Raw genomic sequence first — 14,633 nt, 5'->3', positions numbered from 1 at the left:
TGTTTGTCTCCTAATTTGCAACAAACCAGCAACTTATATCTATTGATTGGTTGAATGGGCAGGTTCTACTAGAACAAATTAAATGGTGATTCCTGCTTCACGGGGTGTCTGGAGGCAGGTATCACCTGCTAATTGCAGAGGAGAAACCTTTTGTTTGCTTCTTGGAGGAAGCACCTGGAATTTCTTATAGGAAGCAGCCAGTGCCTTCTAGCTTTTTAAGGGAAATTATTCTCTCATTATACCCCAAGTGATGAGGCCTGGTCCCCAGTCCAGTGCATATCATCCATCTGGTGGGTGTCTGACATGATTGTTTACACACAGACTTTTTAATTTTTGTTGTTGTTTTCACAAAAATATTTATTCAAACATTTGTTTAAGCTTAGAGTTTCTTTCTTTAATTGGAGATATTTCTTTGCTCCCATTCCTTAATAATTTTAAGTATAAGACACAAGATTTGCAATGAAAGATTTTGTGTTTTACTGACATATAATAATGGAGTACAGTGTGATTTTTCAATACATGTTACAATATGTAATAATCAGATGAGGGTAATTGGTGGATCAACTCAAAACATTTATCCTTATTTTTACAGGTATTTTATTGTTGTTTTTATCCTCTGATGATATGCAGAATTTGAAAGGTGCCCAGAAGGAAAGGCACATAATTGAAGTCCATTCCTCCCAATTCCTGAGGCCTTTCCCCAGTGGACCAGAGGCTCCCATGCTCAAAGTTTTCAAATGTATCATATATTATGTTGGAAATGCTTTTTATGTTTCATCTTCCCTAGGGCTTTTCATTCCCAGCACTTTGGCTGAGGGAAGTGAATTTCCCACTTGTTGAAGAGTCAGTGACATGGATGCTATGCTCTTGGGCCCAGATCCTCCTTTAGGATTGAAGGGTGGATGTGGTTCCCACATTGGCTGAGATGGAGCCACAATGCAACAGGAGGGGTGGAGCTGTAGCAGGCTGAGCCCCTCAGACCTCCCTGCCTGAGGAACTGCCCCAGGTTTGCCGTGGGCATCACTCAGCCTCCAGGTGTGGGTGTCCTAAGGATCTGCCTCTGCTTTCCAGCTGTGTCCTGGGCAGAAACTGAGCTTGTCACGGTTCTTGAGGTCATCATGAACTCTGATGGGTTGGGAGCCCTTTAATGACACCTTTGCTCCACAGTTCTCTGTGGAGGCCAGGATTATTTTCAGTGCTGCTCTGCCTTCTGAGACTTTTGCTTCCCAAACCCCATTTTTGTCCCTGCTCTCTACACAGGGGTCAATCTCTAGCTCCATCCCTACTCTCTCTTTCCACTTTATCCTTTGCTCAGGCCCATACACATCCACATCTAACTTGGTGACTTCCCAGGGAGAGCCGGAAGTGTCACACCACATGACCTTTTCCCCTAATCCTGTACCCTCTCTTCCCTTGCACTGGGGTTGATGCCAAAAGCACTCCATGATAAACCTCTATGTGCTCATCTTGGCCTTAGTCCCTGTTCACAGGAGACCTGGCTTGTGACAGTTGTTACCAGTGAATCAGGTGGGAGAGATAAGACTAGCCAGATAGGAAATGGGTCCCCTGGCAACTTCAGGGCAGCAGAGCACTACCAGAAGCTGTAGATTTTTTTCCCCCAGTACTAAAAATTGAAACCAGAGGTGCTTTACCACTGAGTCACAGCCCATGTATTGTGCCCCTTTTATTCTTTTATTTTGAGACAGGTTCTTAATAAATTGCTTAGGGCCTTGCTAAATTGCTGAAGCTAGCCTCGAACTCTCATCCTCCTGTCTCAGCCTCCCGAGCCACTGGGATTACATATGTGTGCTACCATGCCCAGCTCCGCAGCAGCTTTTTGCTGAAAAACTTGCAAAAAAGGTTATTTTTAAATCAGGACATACTGACCTGAAGTTCACAGCCTCTCCAAAGAAAGAAAAATGCCTGATCTATGTTTTGATTGGACTAAATTCTGTATGAATGCCTCCTGGATACTTAGTTCCTTACTCAAGATTGGGCTGGGGGCTGACTTCCTTAAACATATAAATCCATATAAACCCCTAGACAATAGCCAATCACTGGCAACCCTCTTAGTTCCCCTTCTAGGTGAGATTTGCTTTGCTTTGCTTTGCTTTAATAAATTCTTAAACTTTGCTTTTACCCATTGCTGTCTGTCAATTTCATTCTTTGATTGCAAGACAAAGAACCTACCCAACTCCCAACTCTGTGCTTCATGGTACAGCAGGAGAATGTTCCTGTTTGCCCTGGACCAAGACGTTTCTCCAGGATATGGATCTTTCAGTGCTAAAACTAGGACAGTCCTGGGATCAGGAGTATCTCAGAAAAGAGACACTGAGGTAGAATTCTAAAGCAATGAAGACCCCAATATGGTTGTGGGTGGCAGCGAGTTGGGAAGACAAACTTTGCCAAAATGGAATAATGTGATTATGTAAACTTTTACCAGTGTTTAATATGGATGCTTTACCTGTAGGAGTGAATGCAAAAAAATAAAAAAACATGAGTCAGGCATTTGAAAAATATGAAGAAAATGATATTTTAAGGAACATGGAACCTATTCCACTAGTGCCCGTGTTCAAGCAGTTTGGTAGCACTGTGGCCAAGCATGATTGATGATTTGCAAAAGGTAAAACACTGCTTATACAGAGGTGTTTTTCTATGATACATTTTTTTAATGGAAAAATCTTTAAAATCAATTGGTAGGAAGTGTCTGTTATTTAACATAAAAACATCAATATTAAATATTGCACTCATTTTCAAAATTAATATTTAGACTATACAAGATAAAATAAACTGCATCTAATTTAAACTATGGAGAGAACAAGCAGGAAGTTGCTCCTGTACATTGACCTTAATACTTCATTCGTGCTTCCCATTACTCAGGAAGCTCCAGATCCTCCCAGCCGCCAGGTGTCCACACAGGACTCTGCAAAACAGAAACAGGTACAAGGTCACTGGGGAGGCAGAGAAAAAGTAGGGTCTCACTGCAGGGGAGGAGTATAGGAATAGAACGCTCCTCGGGCCCTGAAAAGTGACCCTGGGATCTGACCTTCCTAGGGGTTCAGGTCAGGGAGCACTGAGACCTGTTTGCTGTCCTCTGCTGAGGGTATTGTCTGTGGGCCCAATGTCTACAACTGTCCTCCAGGAGCAAAATCTCCTGTACATACACCTGTGTATACAGCCTTCAGGGGCTGCTCCCATGGACAGTGAACTTGAGGCAGAGGAAAGAGTGGTTTCCATGACCCTGGAATGGAAAGACCTAGACCCACACACCTGGCCACCTGAGGAGCAGCAGATCTGATAACTCGGAGGGAGGAGAGACTGTGTCCCTACATCCATGAAATCCCAGGATACATCATGTGACCCACATGGAATTCTTTATTAATTCCTGGAATTCTTTATTATTTTCCCCTAACACTGTAAAACTTCTTATTTACACCCTCATCAAACTTGTTTTTTTTAATATCCTTTGCTGTGGTTTAATATATATCTCATTATTTCAAAATGTTCCAGTGGGAAAATGGTTACTGAGGACAATACTTTTTTAAAGAGTGATAACATTTATTATATTTGTTATTAAATTATAAAATCAGAAAATACATAAAATCAAGGTAAACAACTTATGATCTGGCTCTTTTAATTCACTCATATGAGCAATGCATTGCATTGCTTCAGGTGCTTGCTTTGTTCAAATTTGACAAATGTACAAAAATTTATACCATTCATCTCTAAATACAAAATCCTTCAAACCTCAGAGAAATAGTGCCATGAGGTGAACCCAGGCCCCCACAAGGCTCCACAGAAGATGAGGTCCCCAGAGGCATGATGAAATCCCACCTGTTCTTGGGTCCTGTAGTGTTTCCAGATAGCATGACTTGCTAAGTGCCTATAGCACCCAAAGCTGAACCAAGAGGGCTGTCCTTCCTGCATGAGCAGGAGCCACTCTCCACCCCACATTCTTCCAGGAGGCTTGAACCACACAAGGTCAGGACAGCTTTCCAATGTCTCCCCATACCTAATGACTCACTGGCCATGCTCCCTGTTGGCTTTAGTGGGTTGGGCAGGCACAGCTGGTTACCAGAGAATGAGAGGTTGTACAACATTGGTGGCATTTCACAAATGACACAATGAGGAGCACCCTCAGAATTCATGCACATGTTGGATCTACCAGTTCTTACAGCCTCTCCTAGTTAAAGCAGCTATGGGAGGTTTGGCCTGACAGGAGTAGGAGAAGCTATGGAATGGGTATCCATTTCCTGGGACACGAGGACAATAAATGTAGTCACAAACACAATGCTGTGTAACAAAACCCATGAACACAAAGTTTCTTACTACTATGTCATTAAATGGTAAAATAAATATATCATATTTTTTTCTTTCTTTTTCCTTTTTGTTTTTTCATTGTTTGTGATTTCATGCTCCCTTCCCCTGGCTCCAAAGCAACAGGTGTAAACCAATTGTTCCCAAAAACTGGCTCTGATTGGGTCCAACCTGTAGTATTGTTACATACCTGGAGAGTCTTCCTTTTCATTGTGGAGTCACTGATATTCTCTACAAGTAAATCTTTAGAAACACAAATATAAACAATGAGTTATTTGAACTTGGTGCTCCCTATACCAGTTGAGGATATACAGGCGCACATAACATCTCATAGCTCTTTCCTCTGGGTGGTAAGTTGCGCTCTGGGCTCTACAGAAATGGAGGCCTTCATCAAGACATTGCAATCAGTTGCAAACCTTCAAGGTAAATAGAGGAGCTGAATAAATTATCTTTCAACTTCTCACTTCCACTAACCCATTATGATTCTAACTTCCAAACATACAAACCTGAATTTTCAACTTTGCTGCAGATGCATTGAGATTTATGAGTTCAATGGACAGACCCCAGGCAAGGCTCAGAAAGCAACTGCCCACAAGAGGTTGGAATATTCTCTTGAGGTTCCAAATGTTTGATTTCATTTAGTTAAATTAAATTAAATATAGGTAGCAACCATGGAGGACTTACACATTGAATGGCAATGACCTAAAGTCCAAAGATGGGGAAGACATAACCTCCCTTCCCTTGGCTTTCCCTTTCAGAGTAGTTTGCTAGCCTGATCCAATTATTCACTAACAAATGCACTCCGAGAACATGCACAAGGGCCAGAATTTTATGAGTTCCTGGAGATGCTAAAACAATGAGGCTAAAGTCCAGGCCCATGTGGATTCCCAATAGTGCCCAGGAAAACCTATCAGGAAGTGATGAGCCCAGTGAGAGCTAAGAGGCAGGGGAAACAATGTTGTCTTCAGGAGCCTACCTTTATCCTCCTGAGCCTGGGTCAGAGCCTGAACATCCACCTGTCTTGGGGTGGGGCACAACAGGACAGAAGAATTAAAAAGGGGACTTTTCCACACCTGAGGAAGATCCAAGCCCAGGGAATTTCAATCAGGTACTCCTGGAACTAAGACAAGCTGATCAGGACTAAGCTCAGGAATGAGGAGGAATAAAAAGTATATGGGTCCTGCCCATGTAGTGACTGCCCAGGGCCAAGACCCCTCTACCCATGAATGGAGGACATAGACAGAATTTAAGGCTGTCAATTCTAGGATATGTCAGAGACACTTTCAAATTGATGTCCTCTGAACCATTCAAGGGAGCAGGCAAGGACCACCTGGAGAGTGAGATGAGCCCATATCGCTGACCTGAGCTCACCTTGTAGTAGAGCCCATGTATTCAACCCCACACTGCCATTAGAATGTGCTATAACTGCACTGACCAAACACAGTTTAAAGACGGTTTTCTGGGCCAGACAATCCTTAGCCAGCACTCTCTCCATGAGAACTGATTGTCTGAAAACTTTGAGAAGCAATAAAAGGTGGACTTCTGTCCCAGCATATGGAATTTCAGTCTTAGGACCAACCCTGAAGTCCATCACTATAAATTTAATTCCTGCCAGTTTGGACCAGAGATGTGGGCACCTGACTCCTTTTCTCTAACTCTATTTTCTGTGGGTAAAACTGTCATCATTATAGTCATTACTATCACACAGGGAGATAGAAAAGACATGCACATGAAGAAGGCTTCTCTCTCCTAGCTTTTAAGAGACATGTGTGCAATGCTTATGTCACATGTAAGAGTCACATCTTGCTCATTCCCACTCAGGAAGGGCCTAATTGTATGACTTGCTCAGATAATGATGTTAACATGATTCTGTAGACCTGCAACCTTGGCATCCACCTTCATCCCAGGAGATGGATTCCTTTATGTCTTCCTCCAGCCAGGTAACTATTGTCCTTCATAAGGTCTATACTATGCTCTGCCCTTCTTCTCTCTCTCTCATGGAATCCACTGGACAGCTCTCCATAAATTCATGGAGCCCAAGGGGTGGTAACACTGGTTTTTATCTCTAATCACACACAGCAGAATTATTAGTGAGCTATCACCTAGAAATTCAAGATTTCTAGGATAACTTTGTCTCAAGTCCATGGTTTCTGAGGGTAACTAAGTGAAATTTGTAAATATTAGAGTCTTATATATTTACAAATTTCTAATATTTACAAATTTCACTTGTTACCCTCAGACTCTAGTATTTACAAATTTCACTTAGTTACCCTCAGAAACCATGGACTTGAGACAAAATTACCCTCATCTTGTTTTTATGGGAAAACAATTTTGAGACAAAATTACCCTCATCTTATTTTTGTGGGGAAAATATTCACACCTATAGGGTGATCAAATTTTATTAAAATTCAATATTTTCCACAAAAAAAAATGTTGCCAAAGTAAACTCAAATCATTGCTTGGCTTATTTTATATTCACATAGACTTAGAACTATATTGACCTTGTTTCATTGTAAAGATCTCAGAAACAACCAAGGAGATACGATGGAGATTCTTTTCCTTGGCTGCATTTATCTCTCTCCACCTTGCAGTGAATGACTTCCCCTTAGTCCTTCTAGAAAGGAAGCTCAACCTGATGTTCAGTACCTCAAGCAAACCTCTTTTTCACCATACATTTTACAGTATTTCTGTCCAGTGCAACAAAACCATGACCAGAGTAAATGAGGGGAGACAGATTTTTCACATACAAAAGGCATGTGCTACTCTTAGTAACATTATCAATTATTAGACCTCCATGGAGAAATTTGGAGTGAATTTCCCCAACTCTGCCTTCAGGCTCTTTCTGTTAGATTTCTGCTAGAACTGTGGCTGTACCAGGGTTTCATTACAAAGGAAATACCCTTCCCAGCACTCCATGTTCAAACTGGGTTGGATAAATTAATTCTAAGGTCTTTTTGAGAAAAGGGTTATGTATAAAAAAATTGTCAAGAATAAAGAATTATGACTAATCAAATGCCAAGAACAAGTATAGAGGCCTGCTGACAGGTGATTCATTATAAAATGAAGTTGCTACTAGCTCATTAACAGGGATTATGAAACACATCTTTGTCCTCTGTATATCCTGGGAACATTGTCCTGGGTTTTGATGTGATATTTTCCATGTTAATTGAGGTATACTTGACATGCAGTAAATTGCACACATATAGAGTGTATAATTTGATTAATTTACATCTATTTATAATCATGCTGCAATAAAGATAGCATTTTTATTAAGAACATTCACACTGGCGACTAAGGGAATAAATATTTAGTAAAATACACAAAAACCCACACACAGACACAATCAGAATAATATCACACAAATACACACACAGACACACTGCTTCCCTGAACACATATCCTCATACCACCTAAAGGGAACAAGTTGCTTTCAGAGGAAATGAAGAATGGCCATCAGTTCAACTGGAAAATCAGTTCCTACCACCATACCCCAGTCCTTATCCATGGCAGACAGTTGGAATCAGGGCGGCTCTCCACATGAAAGTCAGCAAGACAGTTCCACCTTCCTCATCATCTAGACAATTCATCAGCAAGTGAGTGATTCCACAGTGCATACCATTTTCAGTTCCTCTTGCATCCACCTGCAATTACAGAGAAAGGATCACTAACGTGGACAGTCCATCCTGATTCTCTTCTTCATTTTGTGACATTAGGAAATCAGATGGAAAGCGGGTCAAGTCAGAGGAACCCAAAGGCAAGGACAGATCAAACCTACTTTCGCCAAGACATCACATCTTCCCGGGTGACGTATATCTAAAGTCTCTTGTGGTTGGAAATTACAAAATTATTTTCCAGGGAGTTGCTGAGGAAAATGCTTTCAACTATACACTTTAAAATGATCATATGACTTTTAAAAATTGTCTTGAATTTGGTATCAGTTGCTAATAGACTCTTCACCATGGAAACTCTATATATCATCTAAACTATGCATCTTCAGATTTTCAGTAGAAAGAAACCAAGAAGACAACACTGCCATTTCAAAGGAAGATAATGAGACCTTACCAGGACATTCAGTGGGTCCTCCTTGTCATTGCTGTCACTTGCAAGTGATTCCAACAAGTCCTCAGAGGAAACTAAGAGGACAAAGAGTAATTGTCAGTATCTGGTTGTTTCTGCTCATGAATTATTGAGGGGCATTACTTGATATGGATGCATGGCAAGCGTGAAAGGCAAAGGAATGGAGCAGGAAAGAGATGAGAGACAGAGCCTTTGGCTTTCAAGCCAAAATCAAACTAATTGATGTGAAATACTCTAAAAAGGAAATAAACACTAAAGTCCATGCTGTGTTTCAATAATTGAGTCCCAGGCCTCTTCTTGCCTATTCAGATGCAGAGCTAAATGGTCATAATCTTCTTGATACCTTCCAAAACCATATTTTACCCCTGGATGCACAAATGCTGCTACTATGCATATTGTCTCTTTAAAAGGCTTTTTACTTTATTAATAGCAACCTTGTTTGGCAGATTGGATTCAGTTATAGACAAAATATTCTACTACATTTACTTTCTAATTTTTATAAAAAATAATTTGTCACTAAAGATTTTAAAACATTAAAATCTTACCATTTAAAAATAACCACTACTGATCCCTCCCTAAATCTTTTTCCTTCCTTTCTTTCCAATATTTGGGATCAAACCCAAGGCCTTTTGCATGCTAGGCAAGCAATCTAGCACTAAGCTACACCCCTAGCGCTCTTGAAAGTGGTTATCACTAGGTTGCCCAGACTGGCCTCAAAATTGTGGTCAGTCCTGCCTCAACCTCCAGAGCAGATGGGATTAGAGGTGTATATACCATACGTGGCCCTTTCTGCCTTTTCTACACAAGATGCATATCCACTGTGTCACTAGCTGCTCACACTCACACTAGTCCTGGGATAATGGGTCAGTTCATAATGGAGTTCAGCAGTGGTGAGTGCTGACACCCTAACCCAGCTGGAAGAGAGATTTGCAACAAGGGTGATAAACCAAGACTAACATCTAAGTTGTAGTTTGAGTTCTTATTTGTCACTATCCCTTGATTTTGTGTGCTAATGAGGTTGAGCATTTCTAAAGCTAATGGTAGTCACATTATTAAATAACTACAGAATAACTTCTTGATTCTTGTTCACAGACAGCAAGGAACCCCAGCACTAGCAGCTGTGAACCTTGACTATCCTACTAGATGCCTCACACCTGTCAAAATATGTGAACTTACCAGAACCCTGTGGGCTATGTGTCCTTTGCATTATTGTCAGTACCAAAGTCTGATGTTAAATGTACCTAATGCACTCTAGGTTACTTGACTACAGGGATCACATAATGATTGACAATGTTTGGGACCTCTGTAAATATAATCCTTCCAGAGCCATACAGATGTGCTGAACTCCCTAGCCTGGTGACTTAAGTTATTCCATAGCTGAATTATGAATACAATTTTGTAGCCCAGAGTATCACCACGGGGACCAGTGCCTGGGTTCACATGTGCCTATTCTACTTACAGGGTCAAGAATCTGATCACTCATCCCTAAATCATGTCCATCTAAGAATTGGTGACATTAAACTAACTTTCAGATTCTGCTGTGGAGGTGGCTGAATAAATTGATTTATATTAAGTGTTCATGGATGTGGGATTTTTATTTTTAGAAAATTGCCATTTGTGTTGTGCTGTGAATGTGGGAGCATATCTTCTGGGGAAATGCACACGAGTGAACACATTCCCACCCACTATACACAGACTCACTGGTTAATACCTCCTATTGGTCATGCCAAAAACCACAAAAATGATAGAGCTCCACCTGAGGACTGTAATAGATGGTCATCAGTCTTCACTGGACTATCAGTTTCTTTCACCAAACCCCCAGTCCTCTTTTCCAGCAGGAATCTGGAATCAGGATGGCTTTGCAGACAGAAACAGGCAAGAAAGTTGAAACTTTTTCAGCACTTCAATTTTCCCTCAGCAAGTAAGTGAATTGAGAATACATACAGTTTTCATTTGCTCCTGAGTCCACCTACAATTAAAGAAAGAAGGACACTTTGAGCATCACATCATGCCACATCCTGCTTGCACAGGACTTTGTTTACCATGATGACATGGGAAAACTAGATGGGAAACAGAGATCCAGGAAATGGTAAAAAAGTAAAGCCTAGAGGGCATGTGCACCAAGGCCATCGTCTTTATATGGAAGATTTCTCAAGTCCATTTTGGTTGATACATATAAAATTCCTTAATAACCAGAAAATGTATTATAAAGAGAAATTCTCACTATTCTCCAATTTGTAACTGATGCTGTCATACATGAATACAATCTGGAGTCAGATATCCATTAGCAAGAGACTTGTGGTTGACATTCCTTGGCAAAGGGAATTGTGTAGTTATCTACAAAGTACTTGGTCAGATGTTCATGTCTGAAGCTGATTAAAAAAGAAAGCAAAGGGGGCGGGGGAGCATGTAAGATGTCAAACAAAGAAAGACATCATTTCCTTGCTGATAGATAGAACTTTACCCTCTGCCTTGAAACTCGTGAGCTCTTACATCAGCACCACTGGGGAATCTAGGAGAATTCAGATAATTTTCAGTACACAGGAGTTGCTAAAGAATGATTTGGGGATCTTTTTTGGCATAGACAGATAAGTGATTGAAAATACAGACTGAGTTTCTGCTGGAATGTACTCCTCATTGGATATAGGAACAAAAAGTAAATAGGAGAAAGATCAGTAGAATAGAGAGGAAGGGAGAGGGGAAATACTGGGGACTGAATTAGAGCAAATTAATTTCCAATCCTAATGTATAACTAAAAAGAATCAAACCAAAAATTTTAAAAGGAGTAGAAAGGGGAAATAACAAAACCTTGGCTTTCTAGCTAAGTCTAACCAAATACACCTGAAACAGTCCATTTACAAATGGATTCATAATAAAATGCACTATATGATTGAATATCAGTGGCTTTTCACTCTTTCATCCCCATCTTGAAGCCCAGACATCTCCCCTGATTTCCACTTTAAATTTTACCAAATTATTTGACTTTAACAAATCCATCACCTGCTGCTACTGCATTTATCATGTATTCTGTTTCACTTCTAGACTTTGTGGTGAAATATATGTAATATTAATGATTTTAATCATTGGCAAGTGTTTATTTTGGCAGTATTAAAAGCTGAAAACTGGACTCGGGTTGAAGCTCATTGATAGAGCGCTTGCCTTGCATATATATATAAGGCATATGGGTTAGATCCTCAGCACCACATAAAAATAAATAAATAAAAGTATTATAGGGCTAGGGCTGGGGTTCATTGGTAGAGCACTGGCCTAGCATGTGTAAGGCACTGGGTTTGATTCTAAGCACCACACATAAATAAATGAATAAAATAAAGGTCCATCAATATCCAAAAAATTAGAAATTTATTGTATCCATCTGCAACTAAAAAAAAAACATATATTTTTTAAAAGGCTGAAAACCTTCCACAAAATCAGCAACAAGTCAAAGATGTCTACTTTTACTATGGCTATTTATCACTGGACTTGAAATTCTAGTTACAGCAATTAGATGAGAAAAATATTAAAGGTATCAGGTTTGAAGGGAGGAAATTAGATATCTCTTCTCCCAGAGGACATGATCCCACACATTAAAAATCTCAAAGACTGCACAAGAAAGTTCCCCAAAATTGATGAACAAATCCTGCAAAGTTGCAAGTCAGAAGATCAAAAGAAACATTTTGTCTGCATACACCAGTAATTACCAACACAAAAAAGACATTTTAAAAAGTAATTCCATTTATAAACACATCTACAATAAAAAATACATATAGCAATAAATTTAAACAGAGAAGGAAAGTTTGGTACACTTAAAACCAGAAATTGTTACTGAAAGAAACTAAAGACTAACTAAATAAATGTTAAAGTGTGCTCGTGAATTTAAAAGACTTAATATTGGACTTAAAACAGTCCTCAGGACAAGAAACCGATTAGGGAAAATAGAGGCATTACCTAATGATAGAGGGATTGATTCTCGAAGAAGTCAAGAGAGTCTTTTTTTTTGCATGCACCTAACAACAAATCATCAAAATTCTTGAGACCAAAATGGATGGAATCAGAATGAGAAGTTAATACAGTATTATAGTGGAAGAGTTAAACACCCCTTTATCAGTACCTAAAGGATCCAGCAGGAATAGCATAAACAAGGTCATCATTGTACTGAACAACTCTGTTATGGGTCAAATTATGTCCCTGAGAATAAAAAAAAAAAGTCTCACAACATGACCTTTTTTGGAATTACAGTCATTACAGATGAAATCAGTTAAGGTGAGGTCACCCTGAATTGGGGTGGACCTCTTATCCATTTGGCTGATGCTTTTATAAGGAAAGGAAACAAATCCATGAAAAGGGAATGCGAGGCACTGGTGGAGGCAGAGTAAAGTGTTGAAGTTGCAAACCTGGAAAGCCAGCAAAGTGGCCAGAGGTAGAGGGGAGGAAAAAAAAAAAAACAAGGAAAAATCTGCCCTATAGATTTGATACATGTCTACACTCTGATTATGGAGAACTGTGAAACAGTATATTTCTTTAAAAAAATAACTGATATATATATATATATATATATATATATATATATATATATATATATATATATATTACAGTTATTTCAAGCCAAAGAGTTTGGTACCTTGTCATAGAAGTAGCCCCCCAATAAAACTAAGAAAAGGGGCTGGGGCTGTAGCTCAGTGGCAGAGCACTTGCCTAGCAGGTGTGAAACACTGGGTTGGATTCTCAGAACCACATAAAAATAAATAAATAAAATAAAAGCATTATGTCCATCTACAACTGAAAAGTATTTTTTTAAAAAACTTCGAAAAGCACTATCATTCAACCAGACCTAATTGGTACTTGTACAATTGCCACTTCAACAATTAGACAATATAAGTTCTTCTCAAGGTCACAGGAAACATTTTTCAAGATGGACAACAGGGCCATCAAACATACCTTGACATAAGAAAACAAAAAGAATGGGAGGTTTGAATGGCTCTCAGTGGGGCCTGGCCCTGCAGCCAACGGATGCTCTAGGCTGTCCAGTGGGTGGTTTGCCAGCACCAGTGCTGGTGTGAGGTGCCAGAATTTAAGAGATTATGACATCTGAAGCGCACAATGTTAAAAAATGAAACTTTTGTAATAATATTGAGGATCATTCCATTGAAGAAAAATCTTCCTAGAGAAAAAGATCTCTAATTTCTCTAATAAAAACATGAAGCATGTTAAGAAATCTCTAAAACAGTTGGCTGCTTTTATAAATACAACAGTTGAATGCAACATCCTTTCCCAAATCCTTGTTATAGTAAAAAAACAGCTCTCTAGATAAATGGGAACTGCTACATGGCAAATAAAGAAAATGAACTGGCTTGTGCAGGCTACCTGCCTGCAAAATTATGCCATGATGATCATATATATTTGATTAATTCCAGTGATTCTGGTTCTTCACAGACAGGAAAACTCATCATCCAATACAGTGTTTTTGTTTTGTTTGTTTTTTTTCCCTGAGGTTTCTCTGGATCATGAAACAATGGCCCAAGCTTTGTTTAGCAGGAGTTTGAGATTAAATGTAGTTTAACTTTCTGGACAAAGAGAAGTATAAGTGAACTTGTAGCTTATTTAGTAAGAGCAGAAGATCTTAGAGTTGTGATAGACTGCCTGCCTGTACTCACTAATAATTCACAGGAATAAAAATAATATCTCACTTGGCTGCTGAGTAGACTTGTTGCCTCTTGTAAAGTCATTACTTAACAGCAAATTTGAAGAATATGTGATAGTGGTTTACACTGGCCTTAAGCTGTAATAAAAAGGTGGTGGTCATCCAAAACAAATTAAAAGTGATGAAAATATTCAGATTTTAAAATTTTTAAATAACAAGTAAGTGGTTTGTGGGAACAAGAAAACCATCTTACTTGAGTTCCAGGATATACTGGTAATATAGCTAAGGATGTAGATGCTTATTTATTATAGTTGCATTGAGAGATTTTATTTACTAAAGAGCATTTGATTATTCAAACCATCCTGGATTATGATTTCCAAAAATAGGCCTCTTCTGAGAACTGAGAAAGAACTGAAGCATTTTTTCTTTTAAAAATTCACTCAACAACCATAATTATGTGGGTTAGTCTCTGTATCCTCTATTCTGTACCATGGGTCTACAAGTCTGTTTTGGTGCCAATACCATGCAGTTACTATTTGTTACTATTGCTCTGTACTGTAGTTTAAGTTCTGGTATAGTAAGCCACCTACTTTACTCTTCT

General features: G+C 39.3%; 1 long non-coding RNA gene and 1 pseudogene across 3 annotated transcripts in view; one reads left to right on the top strand and one right to left on the bottom strand.

Moving 5' to 3' along the window:
• Nucleotides 1-2,713: 2,713 nt before the first annotated feature.
• Nucleotides 2,714-14,633, bottom strand: part of LOC113176717 (uncharacterized) — a 79,785-nt gene continuing 67,865 nt past the window's right edge. The window contains exons 3-9 of one of the 3 annotated variants that reach the window (XR_003300086.2): nucleotides 10,339-10,363; nucleotides 10,151-10,251; nucleotides 8,380-8,450; nucleotides 7,807-7,958; nucleotides 5,294-5,437; nucleotides 4,508-4,560; nucleotides 2,714-2,923 (exon numbers count right to left, since the gene is read on the bottom strand). This is a non-coding gene — a long non-coding RNA (uncharacterized LOC113176717). Of the gene's footprint in view, nucleotides 2,924-4,507; nucleotides 4,561-5,293; nucleotides 5,438-7,798; nucleotides 7,959-8,379; nucleotides 8,451-10,150; nucleotides 10,364-14,633 lie in introns of all 3 variants that reach the window. The other 2 variants (XR_013343354.1, XR_003300085.2) reach the window with 2 other exon arrangements.
• LOC113176716 (KATNB1-like protein 1 pseudogene) lies at nucleotides 13,473-14,352 on the top strand (annotated as a pseudogene).

The sequence above is a fragment of the Urocitellus parryii genome, chromosome 3 (genome assembly GCF_045843805.1).
Source record: "Urocitellus parryii isolate mUroPar1 chromosome 3, mUroPar1.hap1, whole genome shotgun sequence".
NCBI lineage: Eukaryota > Metazoa > Chordata > Mammalia > Rodentia > Sciuridae > Urocitellus > Urocitellus parryii.
Note: the sequence above shows the minus strand (reverse complement) of the source record. Positions and strands in the feature narration are given on the sequence as shown.